The following is a 25,255-nucleotide window of genomic DNA, read 5'->3' as shown; positions in this document are numbered from 1 at the left end:
TCTGACAGGTAAGTTTCATGAACAAATTGGTCTTTTATAACTACTCAGGCAAGCGACCAGTCAGTATTAGTATATGTGGCATGGGAAATGTGTTCAAGTTGTAAGTTCCATAAGCAATAGTATGAATGTCTGTCTGTTTACCATCTTTCTCTCTTGCTCATGTAAGGCTATTTTATTCCAATTTTTAATAAAGTTAATATCCCTTGGTAAAATGTGGCTACTGTTTATCAAGATACACATTGGATTAAGTACTTATCCAAGGCCTCCTCCACTTCTGTTATATATTTTATCAACTCAAGTACGCTAAATTTTAGAGAGCATAAGAATTTTTTTTATTTTCATATGCCATGCCATATATAACAATATTTCTTTTGTAATTACATGGACAGCATTTTTTACTTTTTCTGTTTTTAGGTGGGTTAGACAGATCTACTGCAGGTTCTATTTCTCCAGTTATTCCTACTATACTATGTGTTCAGAATGACACTTTTATCTCAGCCCCCATCCCCCCTTACCCCCTTCAATTTCATCTGCCTCCAATGGGTAACTCAAAAGGGCATCAATGAACTTATGATTGCTTAAATTTACAAACTAAAGTAATTGTTCATTCATTATAGAGAAATTTATTTAAGGTTTGTGTATTAGAATAGCACTTTAAGTAAGTTTAGATATAAGCTATATAAATGATTATGTTTTGTGATGTAAAGTCATTGAGCGAGTGCCTGTAATTAAAATGGTGGACAACAAACAGACAATTTAGCAGGTTGTACTGGGATGTAATTAATACAATGAGACAACAGCCATAAAAATATGAAATGATCAAAAAGATTTTTATAAGTACTTATACAATACAGGCAGCCCCCGTTTATTGGCAGGGGTTCCATTCCTGGGGCTTGGCGGTAACCAAAATTCACCGATACTGAAATTCAAAAGTCTACTGGTGCCACAATCCACCTCAAGGTGCCCTAGACTGGTTAATGATGCCTAACACAGTGTCAAGGCCAGCTAATTTACCCTTATATGTAATAACTCTAAATAAAAATGTGGAATTTTATTTGCCTAATCCTTTACTACAGTCTGCACAGTAGTTCTACAAAATTTTAATGCTAGATTCAATGAACTTACAGTAAACCTTGGACTACACAGAGAGAGAGAGAGAGAGAAAGTCACCTTTATCAGAACACTTAACATCTTTCATCTCCATCTCTTTATTTATCCTATCTTCTAGTTAAATTTATTTATCCTATCTTCTAGTTAAATAAGTTAAAAAAGTAAAAGAGAATGATAAAAATAAATTTATAATCATTGCTTAAATGTATACAGCCAATAAACAACTGAAGGAAAAAAAGTTGTTTTGCTACAAACAATCAAATCAGACAACAGCTGCTCTTTTGCTTGCATTTTAGCCATTATACGATAGTAAATAATTACCGTAGTTATGTTACAAAGAAATTAATTAAGTAGAATAGGACTGATATTATTTTTTACATATACCTTTATTTGCTATGGAGAAAATAACGGAAAGGAAATATACTCCTAAATTTAAGCTGCAGTTGTAGCTGAAGCTGAGAAAACAATGTTCACACTGCTAATGACCATAAATTATCATGCATCAGTAACATGGATGACACTTGACCATACATAATAGTGGAGAAAAATAGTATTTTAACACAATTTACTGTTGATTTTATGTCAATAAAAGATAAATAAGTAACTCTAATAGATATTACGATGAAATAGGGTGAAAATAATGAATGGAAGTTACTCAAATAAATTTTTTACGCAAAAAACAAATAACTAAATTTAAGCCCACAATAAGACATATTTGTTATATTTAGAATTAAAACACCATATAGCAAAAAATAACCTTGTCCCATATAAAGTAGTTTCTATAGATTTATATTTATCCTAACTAGAAGTAAGAAAATTGCTTGAATTGAGTTATATATGGCAAATAAACTTACTACTGCCCTCAGCTAATTTTTCCAAACTAAACATTGCTTTTTTGTATTTATAAGTACAATAGTTATACATATACCTATGAGAATACATACTTCATTATTAGATTGTAGAGTGAGGTAAAGCTAACTTTTTAAGATGCATGGAAAAGATTCATATTCATTATGTTTGTATTTTATGAGGGTCTCACGACACTAAGCTGCCAATAACCAGACAAGAGCGCTTTTAAACCCTAGTTATTCAAAACAAAAAGAACCATAAAACAAAAAAAACTGATAACCGATCCCGCAATAACCAGGGCTTTATCATCATTATTATAAAGGATTAGTTTATCCAGACCTCTGAGCCTAACAATGACTCTTCTCGGGCTAATAACCAGGGCTGCCTGTGCATATTTGAAAAGTAGTATTTAAACGTAGATATCACATTTGTCAGATTAAAAAGTAAAAAAATTGGAACTATGACTTAGATTTTGGTAAAAAACTGTCAAGAAAAATATCCAGCTGCACTGCATGAAAGTCCTTTAAAACCAACAATACAATCTTAAGTACCTGTGGTCATCAAGGGGAACAGCTTTGTTCAAATTGGCACTTCTGGTAAAGGCATCCAGATATATACGGGTCTCTTCTTCAATGCTGTTGGTACTGAGTGGAATATTTTCACCATGCAAGCCTTCTGACAGTGCAGTATTGGTAAAAATCTAGAGCCTCTTCCTTCACTTCAGCTTTCATCTGAAAAAGTTAGGGCTAAAATTAGAAAAAAGATGGGAGTAGAAAAAAAATTATTGCCAGAAATTTCTTTTCCAAGTAATTACAAGAAGAAAAGACAAAGAAACTGCTAAGAAACAATGAAGTAGGTAATTTGTATTTTTCCTAACATTCAAACCTGGAATCCTTTAAGGGGGCTGGCCGGCTAATGCCGTTTTTTAACGACAGGACTTTGACATTCATACCACTTAACAGGTGACTTGGGACATCTCCAAACTGCATATGATTTTTTTTGCCTTTGACATTTTTTTCTAAATGTCATTTTTTTTCCTAGATATGAATTTTTCAATATGGTAAAAAATAAACCCTATAATCACGAGAAAAAAAAATTATAAAAAAAAGACGAAAAAAACAAAAATTGGAAAAAAGGGCTCTATTTGATTGTTCTATAATGTCTTTCTGAGTTATATACCAAATTCCAATGTTATAGCTTTAAAACTAAGTGAGGAGATAGATTTTGAAGGTCAATAAGTATAGTTTTGAGATACGGGTGTTCAAGTTTTCCTTCGTATTTCTATAAAGGACAATGTTAATAAATAATGATTATTATGAATGTATATTTCTTTTTTGTGTATTAATAAACCAAAACTATTTTATTTATCAATTTAATCATAAAATGATGATCCCTTTGCTCATATATCGTAGCCTGGGGCACTGCTTGAGGCAAGATGGGGCACTCCTTCCTACGTAACCCCCTCTCTCCCCTTCACTAACTCGGCTTATTACAGCGAATTTTCTTCTGTATGTTAGCGAGATGTTTTCCTTGTATTTTCCTCATTGGCATGATGACATTCTTGCCGAAACAAAGATAAACAAACGTAAATGCAAGAGAATGTCAGAGTAAGACTCGAAGGTGTACTCTCTTTTTACAAAGACAATTTGATAAAGCATGATTATTATGAATTTCATATTCCATTTTGGGTATTAAAAAACCAAAACTATGTTATTTATCATAAATGAAGATTTCTTTGCTCAAAGTCGATTAGCCTTGGGCACAGTGTGACGTGTGCTGTCAGGCAAGAAGGGGGCATTACTAAGCAACCCTCCCCTCTCTCTTCACTAACTACCGCGTATATTATGATATTCTGTAATAATACTTGAGCGATTTTTCTTCGTCCTGTATGTTAGCGAGATGTTTCCCTTGTCTTTTCCTCATTGGCATGATGAACGTCTTGCCGAAACATACATAAACAATACGTAAAAGCAAGCGAATGTCACGAGGTGAAACCTGAACGTGTAATCTACTTGAAGTCTATGGTCCAACTGATTCATGATTGAACCAGATACTCGCTTATGCGAGCCACGAAATCTCTACAGATGCCATTTCTCACAATTTCTTTGCCAATAATTATCAAAATTTTCGATAACAGAAGAAATATTGCATTTTCTTGTACGGATGAATGTTTAGGCTTATTGAGTTATGTTTACTAATTACCCTGTAACTACGAAAGTAAGAGGAATTTTGACGAAAAATTTCGTATACGTATTCTCAACTGCCATATGAGCTCCATGAATTTTTTCATGACTTTGCATTTTTCGCCCTACACCACCATATATAGGGGTTCCGGCCGGCCCCCTTAAGTTAGGATTTGAACTTGCAAACACAAGCTGAACAGCCATTTAAACTTACTGTCAGATAAGAGGGGTGGCCATCTAAGTAAAGAACTTCAGGTTTGTATGTTAGGAAGAATACATGTTGAAGCTGCCACAACAGGACCCAAGGAAAAGATGTCCAAAGACTTTTGGGCAATGTCCTGCAGGTAAAAAGGAGCCAAAGGTGGTCTGGTGCAACCACAACAATGCATGCAACACATGTTGAACTAACAGGTTCATAAAGAATGCCAGAGTCAGGGCGATGCCCCTGACTTCGTGAGGCAAGAGCTCATAAAGTCAGGGGCATTGCCCCGACTCTGGCACCTACCAGCCTTGCTGAAGTGTCATATGCCCGCTTGATTATCTCGCGCAGCCAGAGAGAAACTGTTTTTCTTGAAATACTTTCTCCTCGTCTTGCCACTGCTAACAAGGAGGCGTTGACACTCATGCTGAGATAACGAGTTCTCTTAAGATAGTATTGCAGCACCCTAGTGGGACACAGTACATAGTATCTTGTCCAGATCACTATAGGGAGGAGTTATGGGAGTTCCATTTGACAACGTCCTTGAGAGAGAGAGAGAGAGAGAGAGAGAGAGAGAGAGAGAGAGAGAGAGGGCGTAATTGGTGGATGGATGGTTAACGATTGAATTGGCTGTTGGTGAATTCTGGGTTGTCTGCTGGTGTGGTTGGAGTTAGTTGTTAAGATCAGAGTTCTGAGGAGGCAGTCTGTATGAGAAATTGTGTAGGACAGACGTTTGGGCAGCAGTCATGGCAGTATTGTTAGTCAGTGGTGTTGTGTTTTCAGGGAGTTATTTGTGCTGTGTGTTTGGAGGTTGTTGCGCTTGTGTGTTGGGAGGTTGTTGAGCTTGTGAGTTTCTGTGAGTTGTTAGTAGGGTTTGGGTTGTTGTTTGTTGGTTTGAGCTGTTTTGTTTCTTGGTGGTTGTTGTTGTGGCTGTAGTCCTTGGTTGTTGGTTGTGGTTGTGGTCCTTGTTTGTTTGGTGTGTTGTCGAGTTGTGGTTGTAGTCCTTGTTCCGTTTGTTGTGTTGTTGAGTTGTGGTTGTGGTCCTTAGTTTGTTGTGTTTTGTGGGGTTGTGTCCTTGGTTGCTTGTCGTGTTTTGTTGTTGAGCTGTGTGGTTATAGTTCTTTGTTATTGGTTGTGTGTTTGGTTTGCAGCAGTTGCTGATGTCTCAACGACCTCGTCCATGGACAGTACAGCATAGCCCTGAGTATCTGGAGTTGGGGTGAGTACATGTGTTTGTGTTTTTTTGTTGCGTGTGTAGGTAATACAATTGTCCTGTTTTTTCTGTAGCGTGAAGAGGAAAGTGTGGCTGAGGGAGAGTTTGGCAACCAGATTGGTTAAATTTATGTGAGGGGGGGGTCTTGCCCGCTTGTTTTTTAGCTTGTGATCCCGCTACAACTATATGAAGTCCTTTAAGGAGGGGATTGTAAAGGACTTGAGGCCAACATCAGGGATCAACAGGTTCAGATTTTTCACCATGAAATCAGAAAAATCCCAGCAAGACAGACCCCCAGCCCCTCAAGTGCCTAATGTTAAAAAGAGGCCATGAAGTTCACCTACCTTTTTTGCCAATGCCAGGGTCAGATCTTTGTCTGACGACTCTCTCAAAGGCTAATATGGTGACGATCAAGGTTTCTAAGGATGAGAGTCATGTCCCACTTGGAGGATCCGAGTTCTCTTAGGGGACAAGTCTATTCATAGCTTCTACGGAGCATGGTGATCTCTTACAAGGAAGAGAGACCTGCTGCTTCAAGTCTCATGACTAGAGCCAACCTATAGACCTTATTGGCCAAGATAGAGAGAAGTCTCTCTCAGTGAAAAAAGACGAGATGCCCTTCTACATCTGAAGATGGTGCTCTTACTAGGGTTGAACGATGTGATGATACCACCCACAAAAGACAGCCCATTTCTCCTAATACACATCTGCTGAGATTTATGTGGTTATCCAAATATCTCTTTCACTGTATGGGCGAGAAAAGCCTCTTGCTCACAGAGATGCTGGATAGTCTTCAGCCTAGTACTACCTCTCATTGTGTGGCTGATACAGAAGGTTGAGCTACAAAGGAATCTCTCTCAGGACCTGATAACAGATTATTATTTATTTATTTGTTTAAGCAGCCATTTCTGACTAAGTCCAATCGGCTGATCAGATAATAGAGCAAGCAGCTCAGGATATCACTCGGAATGTGGCCACTTGGGTGCCACCTTAGTTAGTTTGAGATTGCCCCATGAGTGCTGAAAGGCATCTTCCATTGCAGTCCATGGGTCTGGAACTATTTAACACAAGCGTCCCTCAAACCACAAAAAAGCCTTCCTGCTATACCTGTGTGCAGGGACCACTTGTCCTTATCACCTGTTCTTGTGGCTGAGCTTGTTTGTCACTACAATCCAAGCCTCCAGAATGTATCTGGCAGTCAGTTCTATTGAGGGCCACCACCCACTCATGTGCTTGCATCATCAACTGGTGCAGAGGGAGAGACCAAACTAACCCTCCAAGCTTGCTGATATATGCAACTACCATAAAGTTGTCGCTCATAGCACCACATAGCGCCCCAACACTCAATCATGAACTCCTTAATTCTTAATGGACAGGGTAATAAATCAATATGCATTCCTGATTATTTCCCTTAACCAAAACAATACTGTATTCTTGGACACTTCTTTCTTGACCCAGCCTGTGCTAACAGAGGCCCTTCAACACCTAAGTCTGAGATGTCAAGTTTTTTTTTTTTAAATAAGCCACAGTACTATGACAGGACATAACAACATTTCTTCAGTCACTATCCACACGTATCACAATGAAAGTACAGAAAAAAAGACAAATCTGTCATCTACTACTGATGGATTCTGAGTCTTAGCCACGATTTCTGGTATAAATTTGAAAAGTAACAACTTTCAAAATCTGGAATGTTTTCACTTCATGACAGGCCATTCAGTTCCCATCCGTCCTTTTGGTAGATGCTAGGGCAAGCAAAAGGACTGTTTTCAGAGTTTAGTTCCTATCAGTGGTGTGTCGCAATGGTTCATAGGAGGCCTTAGTAAGGCTAGTCCATACCAGGGTTAAATCCCAGTTAGGAGAATTTAGTTCTCTAGGAGAACAAGACAGCTCAAACCTCTTAACACAGATATTTCCCATGAAGAAGAAATATCTACATCTTTCATCTGTAGGACCAGAGCTAGTGCAGCCCTATATCACCTTTATGGCAGACAGACGTGTTTTTCTGTCTAAGGTATCTATTTGTTAATAGAAGCTCTGGCTGGAAAATACTGTCTACGGCACCAATCACAGTAGACAGACCACTTTCCCTTGTACACACATGTCAATGACTTTCTGATATCTCCTGCCATCTGTGATGCTGCTTTTTAAGAAAAGCCTCTCAGCCACAGGAGATACTTGACAGTCTCCACTCGTGAAGAGATAAGGACTGTACTGATTGCTAATACCTCTCCATGTGGGATTAACATAGTAGGTTCTGCCAGAGAGGTAATTCTCTTGGAACTTTTATTAGTCGGGATAACAAATCCGGAAAACCATTCTACCTTTGACCACAAGGGAGCCACCAAGGGCATCTTGAGATTCTGTGACCTTATCACCTTGTTCAGGATCTGACGGATCTGACAAAAAGTATGAAAGGCAAATACGTCCAGATTGTCCCACGGATGTTATAGAGTATCCTCTGTTGCTGCTTCCGTGTCCAGGACTACTGAACAATATCTCTCTAGTTTCTTGTTGAATCTTGTTGAGAACAGATCTATCACAGGTCTTTCCCACAAGAATAACATTCAGTCATCAATTCCTGATGCAAAGATCACTCTGTTACCAGATTCTGGTCCTGGTGGCTCAGCTTGTCTGCTATTACACTCTTTTCCCAGGAATATAGCTGGCATTGATGACTACTAAGTTCCCCACAGCCTACTGATGCAGTTTAACATTATAGTATAAACTCAGAATATTTTGCACTATGGAAAAAATACATTTTGCTTCCAATCATACATAGTATGTACTGATATATTACTATCAATGCCTATTACTGCACATAACAAATGTGAGGAAAATAAGCAAACATTTCAGAATTTTCCTCTTTAACACTGGTTTAGTGATAATTCTCTTAAAAATGTCCTTACTGCTGGGAGAGATGGACTCAAAGCATCCCCAACAAACCACCCCAGTTTCATATAGTGCTATGTGAAGAGATTGATAACTTTTGTTACAAATTTTCTATGAATGATGTAATTTCATATACAGTCCCCTTGCGAACAACACGAATGTAAAAAAGGGATTTTGACGTAGGAAAAATCTATCTGGGCGAGGAAGCCGTATCGCTCCGTGAAATAGGTTCCTTTAGCACTATTTCTAAGGTAAAATATTGTTATAATACCAGAGAACTGCTAAATTGGAACCTGCCATAATATCCTGGTTCGCTCACCTTTATTAAAAGGTGTCGGTATGGTTCCTGGGGCGAGTGAAAACCACTACCACGGGACCCTCTCCAATTAGCCTCTCCTACATCAAAAACCCTTCAGAAAAGAGTAAAAATTCATGGAGATAGTATGCTTTTCTAATATACAAACAATTCTGATTGAACACAAATTTACTAGTAAGCATCATTTTCTAATCAGACATGTGCCTGGGTTGATCACAAGTGGCAAAGATGTTACAGCCATATTACCAAGTAGAAGAAGAAAGAAACCTACCCAGGGTTTCCAGGGTCCCAGATGTAAAGAAAGAAGAAAACAACACAGACAAAACTACTACAATTTTCTTATGAATGAAGTATCACAGGAGCCAGAGAAAAGTGAAGAGGACGTACAGACGAAAAAGAAAAGTGAGCAGTGAGGAGGGATGGACAGCATATGACAGTACTAGCAACAAGTAGCCAAAGCGGAGAAGTGTATATTAATAAAATAAGTATGTGCTTATGCTTTCATGACTTTACTAATGTGACACTTTTTTTAGAAAGAAGATAAAGTACTTAAGAGAGATTTTCTATACAGAAGTTATCTCTTTTCATAGCAGTACTGGAGTCAAAAGAAGAGGGAGCTGGAAGAGTGTGATGAACGAGGCAAGCGGAGAGCAGGAAAGTAAAAACTTGTGTTCTTATTGTTGTTTCTGTGACCTTCTAATGTTTCAAGTTTCCTTAAATGTAATATTCCTTTAAAAGTTGACCATAACCCTCAAAACAGGCAAACTTTTTCAAGAGTCTAGGAAAATTATGGGAAAATTATGTTTACCAAATAATGCAATTTTAAACACAACATTTCCAGGAACATAACCCTAATGTTATTTCGAAAGTAACTGCAATCCGAATCTCAAATAAATAGTTAACAATGATAATTCTAATGTGTAATAGCATAAATTGCACTATGTCTCTAGTCATTTCCTAAGCAAGCTGCAAGCCTCTAAACTGGCATCCACACTGTATCAAACAATATTCACAGTGTAGCAAGTGGGACTTACCAAGTTTTCTGGTGTATCTGCAAGACCAGCATTTGATTCTTCTAGTATATTAGCTAAACACCCTGCACTATAGTCTTCCTTGTTTCCTCCCAGACCTGCTAATGTATAATTCAATGCTCGTGGTGATGCTGTCTTAGTCTCAGGCCTAGGATCATGTAGAGGTTCTTGGCTTGAAGTACTTCTTTTACTACTATCTATATGCGAGTGATGGACTGGACTGTGACTGAGAGTGGAATAGGTTGATGTAGTAAGTGACAATGTAGAAGAAAATGATAGCTTGTTAGTTTCTGGCTCTCTCGCAGAGTACAGACCACTAACTTCTGTTCGAGGCACTACATTACCTTCCCCATTCTCTTTCACAATCATGGGTGAGGACGGCTCTACTGAGTGAGTTTTGTCAGAAATAGATGAACACAGGGCAGATGATGCAAAGTTAGGGCTTTTCAGCAAAGGCCTTTCTTCAGGTTTTCTTCTTTTCGGTGTAGACATTAGTGCATAATGGTGGCTATAAAGATTTTCTAAAAAGTGGTTATCCAAAGTGGTACTATTTGAATTGGCACGTGCAGAATCCTCTTTCAGTCCAGTGTGCACCAAAGGTTCTGACCGCCTTTTCCTGGAAACCCCTGAACTCTCTTTTTTTGGTTCACAGTTGCTTTTCTCTGGATCAGACCCTTCACCAGCACTAAAAACTCCTAAACCTTTAATTTGTAGAGCTTCAGCTGTTGACAGTAATAAGGGAAACTTCTTTCTGAGGAATGCTGTCTGTCCAGTGTACATGAAGTCTATCAGTGCTTGCATTTCTTTGGCTGCAATTCCTCGCAAGTATACAATTGGATGCTGACATGGCACATCCCCTAGAATGTGACGGAAGTAATCGCTGCATGTTACTAACACTAGCTTGTGGGCAGCAAATGTCTTGCCATCACAAGCAAGCGTAACATCCGTTAAAGTATTCTGAAACCAAAACAAATTACTCTTATTAAAAATCTACATAAAAAAAAATGCATTCCATCCTGAAATTCCAAGAAATACATATATACAATACTAAAAATCAACTAATAAACAGAAAACAATTTTAATTAGCAGGATATAAATGTAGTAAAAGCAGTGGCGTTGCTGTGGGGGGGCTGGGCCACCCAAGCAGATGATGCCCCTCCCCAGCTGGCCCCAAGTTGAAATTCCCTTTGTAGCTAAACTTTGGCATATTCCTATCACCTTATGTTGATCCCCATTATGTGTATGGTCGACTCGTATATAGATATGAAGTGAATGTTTCTTTTTATCTCTTTCTTTTAAACACAATCGACACATGCTGCAAATATTATTATTTTGATTGTCAGATATGATCCACTTTAATGGTATTAATAGTCTGCTTTACCCTTTACATAATATCTTTATTTGACAGATGCACCATATATCTAATGACATTCATTTGGTTCTTGTCACCTTTAAAACTTGCATAGAGCTGAGATATGAAAGGGTATGTTTATAGGTTTTTAACACAAATAACATGTTTGTTCCTGATATTTTGATTCAACTTAATGTTATCAAACTTAAGTATGAAGTGACTGAAACTATAATTATATTTTTGAGTAAGTTCAAAGCAATTTGCTACTGCTGCTTAAGAGTTAATTTACAGGAAAAGGAGACAAAGAAGAGGGAATGGGACGGGTTGAAATTTTGAAGAGAATTTGGAGGGTCATAAGTCTTTTGTGTTATTGATGCTGTTATCCATTACTTTGATATATTTACAAGACAAGGATATATACACATATAGTTGAAAATTAAAACTGGATAATATATAGTTACATATAAGGTTGTGAGGAAATTTACATTACAGTACTTAATACATTTGCATATACATAGTAAGAGTTGAAAATTAATTGAAAATTGAGCTCTATATGTACAGTGGAACCTCTACATACGAAAGTCCCTATGTACAAAAAATTCAGGTTACAAAAGCAAAGACGAAGATTTTTTTTGCTTACTGTATACGAAAATAATTCAGGCTGCGAAAGGGTAAAGTCCAAGATTCGCCAGGGCCACCAAGAACAATTTTAAAACTAGTGCGCCGCCAACTCAGTAAACTCGCCACCATCCTCCACTCTCCCTTGGTTCTGTGCTAGTTACCCATTGGTTCCTGATCTAGTTATTGCCGATAAGATCCTGCTCTCCTATTGGTCAGCATCTGTCCCATCATGCCTCTATGTAACGGCATTCCTTGACCATATTTGGTGGCAGCGTTATTGTAAACATCTCTGGAATGTGTTCGTTCACATATATTTCATTTGTTAACATAAATGTGTGTTAGTGATTTCACTTTCGTTGTACGGTAAGTTACTTTATCGTGATTTGCTGTTGAACTTAATGACTTACAGTATGAGCCATGGGTCCCAAGAATGTTGCTGAAGTTAACAGAAAGAAGAGGATGTTTCTATGGAGACAAAGATGGAGATAATCAAGAAGTGTTAATGTTTTCTGCCATTTGTTAATGTGTTTTCGTAAAGTTTAGTGTTAATGTTTTTCTGCCATTTTTTAATGTTTCGTAAAGTTGAGTGTTCATGTTTTCTGCCGTTTGTTCTCCTCCTCTGTCGCCACTTTTGGACATCACCTCACTCGAAAGGTTAGGATCCACATTTTACTACACCCACAATTTCTTGTACCCTGTACAATAATACACTTTATTTACAGTACAGTAATGGTTAGGTTTTAAGTATTGAATGGTCCAAATTGTTGTTTTTGTACATGAACTTTCTGTCAGATATATACTTAGCTATACGTCTCTGACGTCACGACAGAATTCAAAACTCGCGGCACACGCGACAGGTAGGTCAGGTGATCTACCTTACCCGCCGCTGGGTGGCGGATGTAAGAACCAATCTCCCTTTCCAGCCAGAATTTTTCTGTCGCCGGTGACGACTACACCTGTGGTTGTTACCTCCTGACAGCTTTATTCATTTCTCGTTGCCGTGGATTTATTTGGACTGACTTTCGGTGAAGTACCTGATCTTGTTGCTTGGCATACGCATTTGTGGATTGTTTTTGGATATTGATTTGATTTTCTTTGATTTCGAGATGTCTGAGTTAGAGGTTAAGAAATCTTCTATGTTTAGAGTGGTGCGCTATGGATGAATGCAAGTGAGACTACCGAAAGCTACGGTAGATCCTCACACAGTTTGCTTTAAATGTAGAGGGAAAGAATGTTCTTTTGTTAACCCGTGTAATGAGTGTGAGAAGTTGGATGATGGGTGAATGGAAGGCTCTTTCTTTCCTTATACTTGAGGAATGTTAGAGAAAGACAGGTGAGAAAGGCTTCGTCTAGGAGTTCTAGTAAGTCTCGTATTAGCGAAGTAGAAGAAAATCCTGTTGTAGCATTAGAACCTTCTCCAGTTTCAGCTCCTGCGCCCTGCATCGAACCTAAGGATACGACTACGGAAGTGGCAACCATGAGAGCCACGATCCTTAGCATGGAAAAGAAGATTCGTTCGTTGCAAGGTAAGAGTAGTGAAGGTGAATTGTGCATGACCCCAGTGCAGTGGAGGGTGCGTCTGATCGGCTCCTTAATGCTTCCAGGCCTAGACCTCTTCCAGACTCCCAGTCCAGTGGAGGAGGAAAGTCAAAAGCCGCAGGAAGTTTAGGGGAGAACTCCCACCGATCAGGCGTCCCCTCGGTAGATCCTGATGCTCGTACCCAGGCTGCCCTTGTTCGCGCGAAGAAGGAGGTATTGCGCCAATGCTTCTCTTCGTCTTCCTCACCTTCGCCTAGAAGAGGATGGAGCGCCTCGGATTCTTCGCGACCGCTGAAGAGAGCCTGGAAGGCGCCTGGCTCCTTTCCTTCCAGCCCGGAAGTTTTTCCAGAAGAACCGGAAGTAGAGATCAAGAAAAACCCAGGAGGGAGCAGGAGTTCTCGCCTCATAGTAGGCTTCGAGCCTCTTCTCCTGTGGAAGATTTTACAAGATCTCCAGCTCGAATTCTTGCTGGACTGCAAGCGCAGATTTCGGCGCTGGCGGGCTCCTTGGCAGGAGGAACGCGTCGGAAAGACGTCTCTCTCCCTGTCAAGAAGTCTAGGATTCCTTCGCCTGTGTTACCGTCTCAGTCAGAGTCGGTTCTCTCTCCTTTATCAGCGGATGGAAGGAGGCGCTCTTCCCTCGGCAGGCGCTTGTCGTCTTCCAGGCGTCAATCGCCCAAGAAGCTTTCTCCTGGTGACTACATCTCTTCCAGTAGGAAGGGATCTAGAGCCTAGTAGACGTTCGTCTAAAGACAGACGTACAGCCTCGTCCTCTCGCTCTTTTACGAAGATCCTTCATTCTCCTGATAAGAGAGCCTACTCTTTGATGGATTCGTCAAGAGACAGGATCTCGCCTTATGTTAAGCGCCTTGAGCCTAGTAGGCGCTACTCCCAAAGTAAGACGCTCTCCCGCTCCCAAGCGTGGTGCGGAGGATAGGCGCTTTTCTCCTGATAGGCGCGGCTCTCCTTTTAGCCGCTCGGTTCAGGACAGGCGGGTGTAGAGCCTGAAAGATATGTCTCCTTCTGGGAGACTACCTTTTGAAGAGACACACAAGTCGGGAGCGAAGTTTGTGGAGCATGGTAGACGCCGTCCTCCTAGTAGGCGACCTTCTCCAGGGCTTCGTTCTCCTGTAAGTAGGCGCCAAGAGCCTAGTAGGGCGTTCGCCTCATGGTAGGCGCAGCTCGCCTGGCAGCCGCTCTCCTTTGAACAGGCGCATGGATCCTGAAAAGCGCCTTGAGCATAGTAGGCTCTCCTCTCCTAGCAGGCGCTCCCCCTTGGAAGCCCGGAATTCTAGGAGTAGGATTAAGGAGCAAAGAGCAACGACCCTTCATCAGAGGAAGGACTCATTCGAGAGGAGCTCTCCAGAAACTTTGGCTTCCCTGATAGGCGCCAGTCTGCTACTAGACACTCTTTGGACAGGCGCATTTCTTTAGAGAAGGCTAACTGCCCTCGTAAAGAAGCGGAGGGTTCTTCAGTGGATGAAGTTGAACCTTCAGAAGAGGATTTGGTGAAGGACTCGTCAGTTTCGTCCTATAAGATCCTTACAGATCTACTTCTTCAAGAGTTTGGAGACTCCCTTACTCCCGTCGCTCCTCCGTCTCCTCTCTCTTTATTCTCTCACTTCGAAAAGAAGACTAAAGTTTCCTCTTGTGTGAGGATGAAGCCAACCATCTCAATGAAGTAAGGCTTTGAGAGGTGTTGGTGATTGGCTGCTTTCTAAAGAAGAGAAAGGGAAAACTGTGTTTTTCTTTCCCTCCTTTCCAAGCTTACGGGCAGACTTGGATTTTGGTACGAGTCTGGAGAACCCTAGGTCTGGGTCTTCCTTCATCGGCGGATGCGGACTTCTCTTCTCTGGTAGATGCAGCACGACGCTCGGCTCTTTTGTCTGCTAAAACTTCCTGGGCTATGAACGAGCTTGACCACCTGCTGAGGGAATGTTTAGTCTTGGAAGTCTTCAACTTCCTTGACTGGTCTTTGGGGGTCTTGGCTAAGAAGACTCAGAAACCCGGATGCTTATTTCGCCAGAAGATCTAAACAGTGTTCTAACGTGCATTGACAAAGCAGTTAGAGATGGATCGAGCGAAATAGCCTCCCTATTTGGAGTAGGGATCCTTAAGAAGAGATCAGTCTTCTGCTCTTTTCTGACCAAGTCTGTTTCGCATGCCCAAAGAGCCTCTCTCCTGTATTCGCCAGCTCTCGCCTCTGCTATTTCCGAAGAAGATAATCCAGGACATCTCAGGATCTATCTCTGCGAAGGCGACTCAGGACATGCTCGCGCAGTCGGCACGGAAGCCTAGGACCTCCTTCCAGACGAAGACTGAAGAAGGAGACTCCAGCTAGACAGGAGCCCTTTCGAGGGGGCCCCCCCCCTTCTAAGAGCCTCTACCTCGAGAGGTAATAGACCTTTCAAGAGAGGTAGATCCTTCTCACGCTCTGTCAGAGCTAAGAAGTAGGGAAGTAGTCCTCCAAACACCAGTAGGTGCCAGACTTCTAAGATTCTCGGAAGCCTGGGCAAAGAGAGGAGCGGACAACTGGTCCCTCTCGATTATAAGGAAAGGGTATCTGATTCCTTTACGGAAAGACCACCGTTGACAACGACTCCGAGGGAGTTGGTGGCCAGGTACAGGGATCCATCATGAGCCTTGCTTTAACACAAGCAGTGGAACAAATGTTCGAGAAAGAGGCTATAGAGCTAGTGAGCGACCCTTGCTCAGCGGGCTTTTACAACCGCCTTTTTCTAGTTCCAAAAGCCTCAGGAGGATGGAGACCGGTTCTGGATGTAAGCGCCCTGAATATCTTTGTGAAAAGAGGAGTTCGCCATGGAGACGACATCCTCAGTGTTGGCGGCCTTCGGCCAGGGGACTGGATGGTGTCCCTAGATCTTCAGGACGCTTTTAATTCCATGTGCCTATCCATCCTCGTCAAGGAAATACCTCAGGTTCATGATGGGAGAAGGATATTCCGTTTCAGGGCGGTTTGTGCTTCGGCCTTTCAACAGCCCCTCAGGTCTTTACAGGCCTAATGAAAAATGTAGCAAGATGGCTACATTTGGAGGGAGTCAGAGTGTCCCTTTACTTGGACGACTGGCTGATCAGAGCCAAGTCTCAGGAAAGATGTTTGGAGGACCTACAAAAGACCCTTTTCATGGCAAGTTCTCTGGGACTTTTGGTGAACTTTCAAAAGTCTCAGTTAATCCCCAGTCAAGATCGTATCTATCTGGGGATTCAGATGGCTTCTCTGGATTTTCGGGCTTTTCCGTCTCCAGAACGGATAGCCCGAGGGTCAGAGAAAGTCAAAGCCTTCCTAAGAGAAAGAATATGCACAGCGAGAGTGGATGAGTTTGTTTGGGGACACTCTCCTCGTTGGAGCAATTCCTTTCTCTAGGAAGGTTGCACCTCAGACCTCTCCAGTCTTTCTTCATCGAAACTGGAGGTGTCATTCGCAAAACCTAGAGTTCTCCTTCGAGATCTCAAGGGAAATCAAGAAGGACCTCTCTTGGTGGCCAACCCTCTCAGGTTTGCAGAAGGGATGTCTCTTCACATCCGAACCCCAACCAAGTGTTGTATTCCGACGCCTCGGAAACAGGTTGGGGAGCGACGCTCGGCTCAAGAGAAGTGTCAGGCACCTGGAACAAGGAACAGGTGACCTGGCACATCAACAAGAAGGAACTGATGGCTGTTTGGCTAGCTTTGAAAGCTTTCGAGCCCCACGTCCTAGCTTCAGCAGTACAGATCAACTCGGACAACACCACGGCCCTGGCTTACATCAGGAAGCAGGGGGGGACTCACTCTTTCTCCCTGTACGAGACAGCAAAAGAACTTCTGCTTTGGGCAGAGCAAAGGAAGATTGTCTCCTTACCAGGGGTTCGTACCAGGGAGAAAAGAACGTCAGAGTCAGACCTCCTAAGCAGGAAAGATCAAGTCCTGACCTGCAGAGTGGACTCTTCACGAAGATGTTTGCCAGGACCTGTGGAAGCTTTGGGGCAAGCCTCATATAGACCTCTTCGCCACAGCCAAGAATGCGAGGATAGCCAACTACGCTCCCCGATATCGGACCCGAGGCAGTGTCGATAGACGCGTTTCTACTAGATTGGAAGGGTCTAGACATGTATGCTTTTCCTCCATTCAAGATACTGGGAGAGACTCTAAAGAAAATTTGCAGAATCGGAGGCAGCAAGGATGACTCTGGTAGCCCGTCTGGCCCGCACAAGTATGGTTCACAGAGGTATTGGAATGGTTAGTAGATCTTCCGAGAAAATTACCACAGAGGATCGATCGCTCAGACAACCCCACTTCGAGAGGTATCACAAAAACCTCCCCGCTCTAGATCTGAACTGGCGCAGACTGTCAAAAGTTTGGTCAGAACGAGAGGCTTTTCTGCAAGAGTTGCAACGGCTATCGCAGCAGCAAGAAGCCTTCTACCCTTAGAGTCTAACCAATCGAAGTGGGACGTCTTTCGGCGATGGTGTAGGAACCATCACTTTTCCTCTTCCAGTACCTCTGTGACCCAAACAGCAGACTTCTTTACTTTTCCTTAGGGAAGAAAGTGGATTGGCTGTATCACCATTAAAGGCTATCGTAGCATGCTATCTGCAGTGTTTAGGCACAGAAACTTAAAACATTTCAGAAGATAAGGACCTTCATGATCTAATAAGATCGTTTGAAAACATCCAAGAAGGTTTTCTCCAGGGGTTCCGAGTTAGAATCTGGATGTAGTGCTACGTTACCTGAGGTCCAATAAGTTCGAACCGCCTCAGTCTGCATCGTTTAGAGACCTCACGAAGAAGACAATTTTCCTCATGGCATTGGCTTCCGCAAAGAGGGTTAGTGAACTCCATGCACTAGAAGGAAATGTGGGATTCAGAGGAGATGCAGCTATCTGTTCGTTCCTTCCTTCGTTCTTAGCCAAGAACGAGAACCCCTCAAATCCTTGGCCTAGGAGCTTTGAAGTACAAGGATTGTCTGCATTAGTAGGCGAGGAAGCGAGAGAGGTCGCTTTGCCCAGTAAGAAGTTTGAAATTCTATCTACAGAGAAAGAAAAAACTTAAGGGCAATGATGTCAACCTTTGGTGCTCTGTAAGAGATCCAAGGAGGACCCTTTCGAAGAATGCGCTTTCTTTCTTTATCAGAAGCCTGGTGAAAAAAAGAAGCGTATGCGATATGTGAGAAAGTCAATTCAAAGTTCTTAAGGTCAAAGCTCATGAGGTAAGAGCTATTGCACGTCATTGACTTTTAACAAAAAACATATCCCTGAGTAATATTATGAAGGCAACATTCTGGCGTTGCAACTCGTCTTTGCAAACCACTATCTGAGAGACGTCAAAATTACGTATGAAAAGTGCTTCGGGTTAGGCCCGTACGTATCGGCGGATTCGGTGCTGGGGCAGGGAGCTGAGACATATCCTTAGTAGTATATATTTTTCCCCTTGTTAGGTTGTAAGTTTTTGGTTGTGTGAAAGAACATGCGGGTAGGCATGTTTTTTCATTTCGTAGTCTAACAATGATTAGATTGGTTAGGTGATCGGTTTATGTTTGAGCTCCTTGCAATGATAGTGGTTAGGTTCTGTCATATAAGTGGGCGAATCCCCGTTGACAGATCCTGCTCGGATTCTATCAAGTAAGCGGATAACCAAATCCCTTTGATAGACCCACCCAAAGAGTCTGTCAGCTGTAGGTCACGCCCTCGCTGAAGCTCTTAAGGCAACGCAGACTCATAGACAGTAACTACGAAGTCTTCTGCCTAAACAGGTAAGAACCAAGGTTGTATTTACATCCTACAACTAGTGTGTTTTTCCCCTTTTTTCCATATTTATATTGGCTGTCTCTTTCCCTCACCAAGGGTGTCAATCAGCTAAGTATATATTCTGACAGGAAAGTTCATGTACAAAAATGTTATTGTTAGTATACAAATAAGGTTTTGTACATACTTACCTGGCAGATATATACGATTGATGGCCCGCCCAAGCCTCCCCTCAGGAGACCGGTGGGGGGGAAGGAAGGAAAAATTCTGGCTGGAAAGGGAGATTGGTTCTTACATCCGCCACCCAGCGGCGGGTAAGGTAGATCACCTGACCTACCTGTCGCGTGTGCCGCGAGTTTTTTGAATTCTGTCGTGACGTCAGAGAGTATAGCTAAGTATATATCTGCCAGGTAAGTATGTACAAAACCTTATTGTATACTAACAATAACATATTTCATTGTTATTGGTCAATTAGCTTTATTATAAAATTTACTGTGGTGTTTTTGTAGGACTTGGAACGAATTAGGCAATTTACATGTAAAATGTAGTTCTAGATACGAAAAAATCAGATTACGAAGGCCGCTTCGGAACGGATTCATTTCGTAACCTGAGGGCCCCTACTGTAATTTCAAATACAGTGGTACCTCAAGATACGAAATTAATCCGTTTCCGAGGCGGCCTTCGTATCATGAGTTTTTCGTATCTTGAACCCCATTTTACATGTAAAATGCCTAATCTGTTCCAAGCCCTACAAAAACACCCAGTAAATTATATTTCCAGGCCTACAACACATGTTCTGGGTTACGACGCTGATCCAACGGAAGAAATATGACTCCAAAAAAAAGGCAAAATACTGTACATACTTGAGTAATATTCAACTGCATGTAATGTTCAACTCCATTTTTACTGCATATATTAGGACTTTAGCATATGTCCCTTAACAATAAGCCTACCCTATGTTAGCGGTTGCTACTGTAGCCTAGTCTATGATTCTGACATCTAAACCTAAGAAGCTAAAAGCTTAGAATAGGCCAATAAAATGTATAAATAATCAGTATGTACTCATTTCAAATAATTATTAATTAATCATTAACTATAATACACAAACAAACAAACAAAAAACCTTCCAATCGTTTGTTTACATTCCGCTCTTACGAGTATCGAACGAACGCCACGCAATCACTTTTCCTAGGACACAGTAAGCCATAAATTTTCATTAGTATCTCTCTTCAACTAATGAAACTACCAAACAGTATAATAACCATTCTTTCTATTCTTTATTCTATCTTTACCTAATGGAGATACCGAGTTACTGACAGCTATAATGAAACATATACGTAACGTAATATTAAAACAGAAGAAGAATTCTAAAAAGTACGTATTTGTTGCTTCGATGATAGCAGTCTGATTTATTTTATATTTTATGATAGCTAATTCACAATTTTTTTTATTAAATGTATTGCATGTACTCATTTCAAATAATTATTAAGTAACCATTAACTATAATATACAACCAAAAAAAAAAGCTTCCAAACTTCTGTTTACATCCAGCACTTACGAGTATTGAACGATCGCCAAGCAATCACTTTTCCTAGTACACAGTAAGCCATAAATTTTCATTATCTCTCTTCAACTACTGAACTACCACAGTATAATAACCATTCATTTCTATTCTTTATTCTATCTTTACCTAATGGTTTTTTTTTATTAAATGTATTGCATGAACAAGTTTTTCAATTTACAGCATCCTTTTACCAATAGAATACTTAAAGCACAAGGGGTAGATGCTGACCAATAGGAGAGCAGGATCTTATGGGGCGACTAGCATCAGGAACCAATAATGAGAGCGGGAGGATGGTGGCGAATTTACTCAGTTGGCAGCGCGGGAGTTTTAAAATTGTTCTCGGTGGTCCGGGCAAATCTCGGAACTTTACAGCAACACCTTTCGTAACTTGAGCAATTTTTGTATAGTAGAGCCGTAAAATTTTTCGTATTTGCTTTCGTATCTCGAGTTTTTCGTAAGTTGAGCCTTTCGTATATCAAGGTACCACTGTACAGGTTTACTAATTACTAATACTACTACGTACTATGTATTATTTTCCTTGATTCACATGGTTATGTATACATTTGGGAATAGTATATTTAACTACATAATTACAGAACTGGTATACATTAGTTTTGCATAATTTTCTTTGGCCGCCCCATGAAAATATCTTGGCCCCACCTAGCACACCCACTGATGGAATGCCAGCTATGCCACCGAGTAAAAGTAACATAAAACTTAATATCATTTGCACTAACAACTACAAACCATGTTGAGCTAATTCTATTGAACACTTACCTCTTCTCTCAAGACACTCAATGTGCTTCTGTATGTAGCTCCATGGTTATTCCAAGTAAGCGATAAACATTCATCATCCATAATGGAGCTCTCACTTCTGTACAAAAAAAAAAAAAAAAAAAAAAAAAAAAAATTATATGCTATGTCACTTATATTTAATGCAAAATGTTGAAATTGTTAATAATTATGGCTAACTGGTAGTGTATTTGGGCACTTTCTTTACCAGATATTCTACTTATCTTATTGAAAACTGTCCATAATGAAGTCTGACAGAAAAGTCCTCAGTTAGGATGTGCTTTGGAAGCTGTAACCCTCTCTTCCTTTCTCAAGCAGTTCCAACTAATGAAACTGATGCTGTGGGGTCCGGGTAGCTAGTTACCTTGTATGGATGGAAAAGTGGTAACACGAGCCATATCTGTTATGACTCATACATTTGGCATCTCTTACTCCTGGTAGCTAGTAAGGTATTTGATGTTCTAATCTGTGTTTCCAAGTTGTGAGTCAGTGAATGAAAGGTAGCGATCACCTGCAGCATAACATGATATTTTAGTATTATTTGTGATTTCCTCCATAGTATCAATGCGTATCAATGCACTGATCAAATATCTCATGGTGCATTTGCTTTTTTCTTATACAGTAATACCTCAATTTTACAGAATTCCAGTTGCGCAATTCACACTAGTGAACTTTTGATTGGAACCTAACTAATTATCATGTGCGTAGTATTTCACAGACACAGCGAACGCATACACAATATTTTTTAATACTAGGCCAAGATTTTACCATTAAGTTCATGGAATCTGACATTAAAAATTTGTAGAACTACCATGCAGACCAGAGTAAATGATTAGGGAAATGAAAATTTTTTTTTTTCCACATTGTTATTAATATGTCATTACATATCAGGGCAAAATATATGGCCTTGACACTGTCTAAAGAAGTGGTTCCCACCTTTTCAACTTCACGGGCCAGTCAAGAGTGTACTAAAAATTCTGTGGACCAGTACATACATCCAGGCATACACTGGCATTTCATGTCCAAATAATCATCAAAAACAACCAAAGGGATAGCATATGCACATATCCTCAACATATTTCATTTATATTTTCGGCAATTAAAATTTCTATGCGAGAATGCAATGTAATCATAATGTATATTATATGTTTCACATTATGTAAAGTAAATTGATTTTAAAACATTCCAAATCAAATGCAAGTCATGGTGGTAAAAAAAAAAAAAAATACTACCAGTAGAAATGGGAGTCATGGTGACAGATTCATGTATTCAGTTGTAGTTCCCAGGAACAATATCAATACACCAACATGTAATATTTGATATTTAACAAATGAAATGAGAAATAGGCCTACATATATAAGCAATAAAAAATACATCTTTCCAAACCATGCTTCATATTTTACCATTCAAATTCTATATAATTTCATGTTTGTGCAAAACTATTATAATTCATAATTTAACTGATTCTTGAGTGTATTTAAGACTCAGAAATCCAAGAGGGTCTAAATGTATAAATGAATCACGAAAGTTAGGGACGTGATAAATCCATAAATAAAGGTATAAGCCACGAGGGTAAAATAAACAACAGAGTTTCCGCGAGATCTTTGCCGACGTTCTAACGTCCCGCTTACTTAGCTAACTAAAGAAGTAAAGGACGTTAGAAAGTCGAAAGATCTTGTGGAAACTCCGTTGTTTATTTTCCCTCATGCTTATACCTTCCTTTATTTGAGGGTCATAAATATAATGTAATAAAAAAATGATATTGTTATGATACAATAAAGTTTCATACATACTTACCTGGCAGATATATACTTAGCTAAGACTCCGTCGTCCCCGACAGAAATTCAAATTTCGCGCCACTCGCTACAGGTAGGTCAGGTGATCTACCGGCCTGCCCTGGGTGGCAGGACTAGGAACCATTCCCGTTTTCTATCATATTTTCTCTCTTCCACCTGTCTCCTGCGGGGAGGCTGGGTGGGGCCATTAATCGTATATATCTGCAGGTAAGTATGTATGAAAATGTTATTGTTATTATACAATTAAGTTTGTTCATACTTACTGGCAGATATATATATAGCTGTATTTTCTGAAGTCCGACAGAATTTCAAAACTCGACGGCACACGCAGTGGGCGGCCAGGTGGTAGTACCATTCCCGCCGCTGGGAGGCGGATATCAGGAAACCATTCCCATTTTCTATTCATATTTATTAATGCCACTGTCTCCTGAGGGGAGGAGGGCGGGCGGGAATTTAATTATATATATCTGCCAGTAAGTATGAACAAACTTAATTGTATAATAACAATAACATTTTGTTCATGCCACTTACCTGACAGATATATATAGCTGAATCCCACCTTCGGATGGTGGGAAGAGACAGAATAGGATTTTTTTAGGAAACTTAAATTAAGTAGATGATATACATCTTGGTTCCTCACCTGTTGCAAAGTAGACTATGTGATTACTGTCACTTAAGGCTGCTTTGCTTAAATCAGAGTTGCCAGCCAGGTGGAGACCTGTAGTGCTGGTGCGCTCTGGATGATCTGTCAACGGTACGAGACCTCAACGTGACAAGACCCATCGAGGCCATACATATGAGGGCAACGAAGCAACTGACCACCACCTGACCAAAACTATTCACAAAAACCCCTTAAAACTAACTAAAGGATGGGAGATCTTCACATAAGACTCACCACAACTTAAAACACAACAACAAAACTAACCTAATCCTAACTAAGGGATAGGGAAAGAGCTACTTCCGGACCCCAAGACTGTGTCCGCAGAAACGTATGGCCCCAGTGAAATTACAATCGTCATAATCGTTCTCACATCCCTTAGGTAATGTGAGGCGAAGACGGAGTTACTCCTCAAAAGGTGCAATCAAGAATGTCCTTGATTGACATGTTCTTTTGGAAGGCAAGAGATGGTAGCGACAGCTCGAACTTCGTGCGCTTTCACTCGTAAGAGGCTCAAATCAGTCTTCTGGAAAGATGAATGAGCCTCCTTAATGACGTCCCTTAGAAAGAAAGCAACAGCATTCTTCGATAAAGGTAACTCTGGTCTCTTCACGAGCACCAGAGATTACCTGAGGGACCTCTTACCTCTTTTGTTCTATGTACATAGAACTTGAGAGCCCTGACCGGGCACAGGACTCTCTCTGGTTCTTGGCCCACCAGACTTGACATACCCTTGATCTCGAAAGTTTTCGGCCAGGGTTCGAAGGATTTTCATTCTTCGCCAAGAAAGTTGGGTTCAACGAGCAGGACAGCATTGTCTCCTTTGAATCCCATTAAATTACTAAACACTGAATTTCACTAACTCTCTTAGCCGTCGCAAGAGAAGTTAGGAAAAGAGCCTTCCTTGTCAAGTTTCGAAAGAGACGCTGCCTGAAGCGGTCGAAAGGACTTGACATAAGGAATTTAAGAACCACGTCAAGGTTCCATGACGGAGGTCTCATTTGAGGAACCTTCGAAGTCTCGAAAGATTTTAAAAGGTCATGAATGTCCTTGTTGTCAGAAAGGTCAAGGCCTCTGTGCCTAAAAAAACCGCTGACACATGCTTTTATATCCCTTGATGGTAGGGACCGCTAATTTCTGCACATTCCTGAGAAAGAGCGAAAATCAGCTATCTGGTTCACAGAGGTCGAGGAAGAGGAAACTCCCTCCTTTTACACCATGCCCTGAAGGAAGCCCACTTCGATTGGTAAACAGCTCTTGTGGAAGCACGTCTTGCAGTGCGATTGCCTCTCACAGCTGCTTTTCGAAAAACTTCTCGCTCTGCCCAACTTTTCGATAGTCTGAACGCAGTCAGACCCAGAGCGGAGAGGTTTTGGTGAAACCTTTCGAAGTGAGGCTGTTT

At 40.7% G+C, this 25,255-nt stretch overlaps 1 protein-coding gene and 1 pseudogene across 2 annotated transcripts in view; both read right to left on the bottom strand.

Annotated features, from left to right (window-relative positions):
• Window positions 1-25,255, bottom strand: part of LOC135221941 (uncharacterized protein F21D5.5-like) — a 202,820-nt gene that overhangs the window by 76,718 nt on the left and 100,847 nt on the right. The window lies entirely within an intron of this gene.
• LOC135222096 (longitudinals lacking protein, isoforms H/M/V-like) lies at window positions 1,543-21,465 on the bottom strand (annotated as a pseudogene).

Source organism: Macrobrachium nipponense, chromosome 3 (genome assembly GCF_015104395.2).
Source record: "Macrobrachium nipponense isolate FS-2020 chromosome 3, ASM1510439v2, whole genome shotgun sequence".
Taxonomy (NCBI): Eukaryota; Metazoa; Arthropoda; class Malacostraca; order Decapoda; family Palaemonidae; genus Macrobrachium; species Macrobrachium nipponense.
This window is presented reverse-complemented; position numbering and strand designations above follow the sequence as displayed.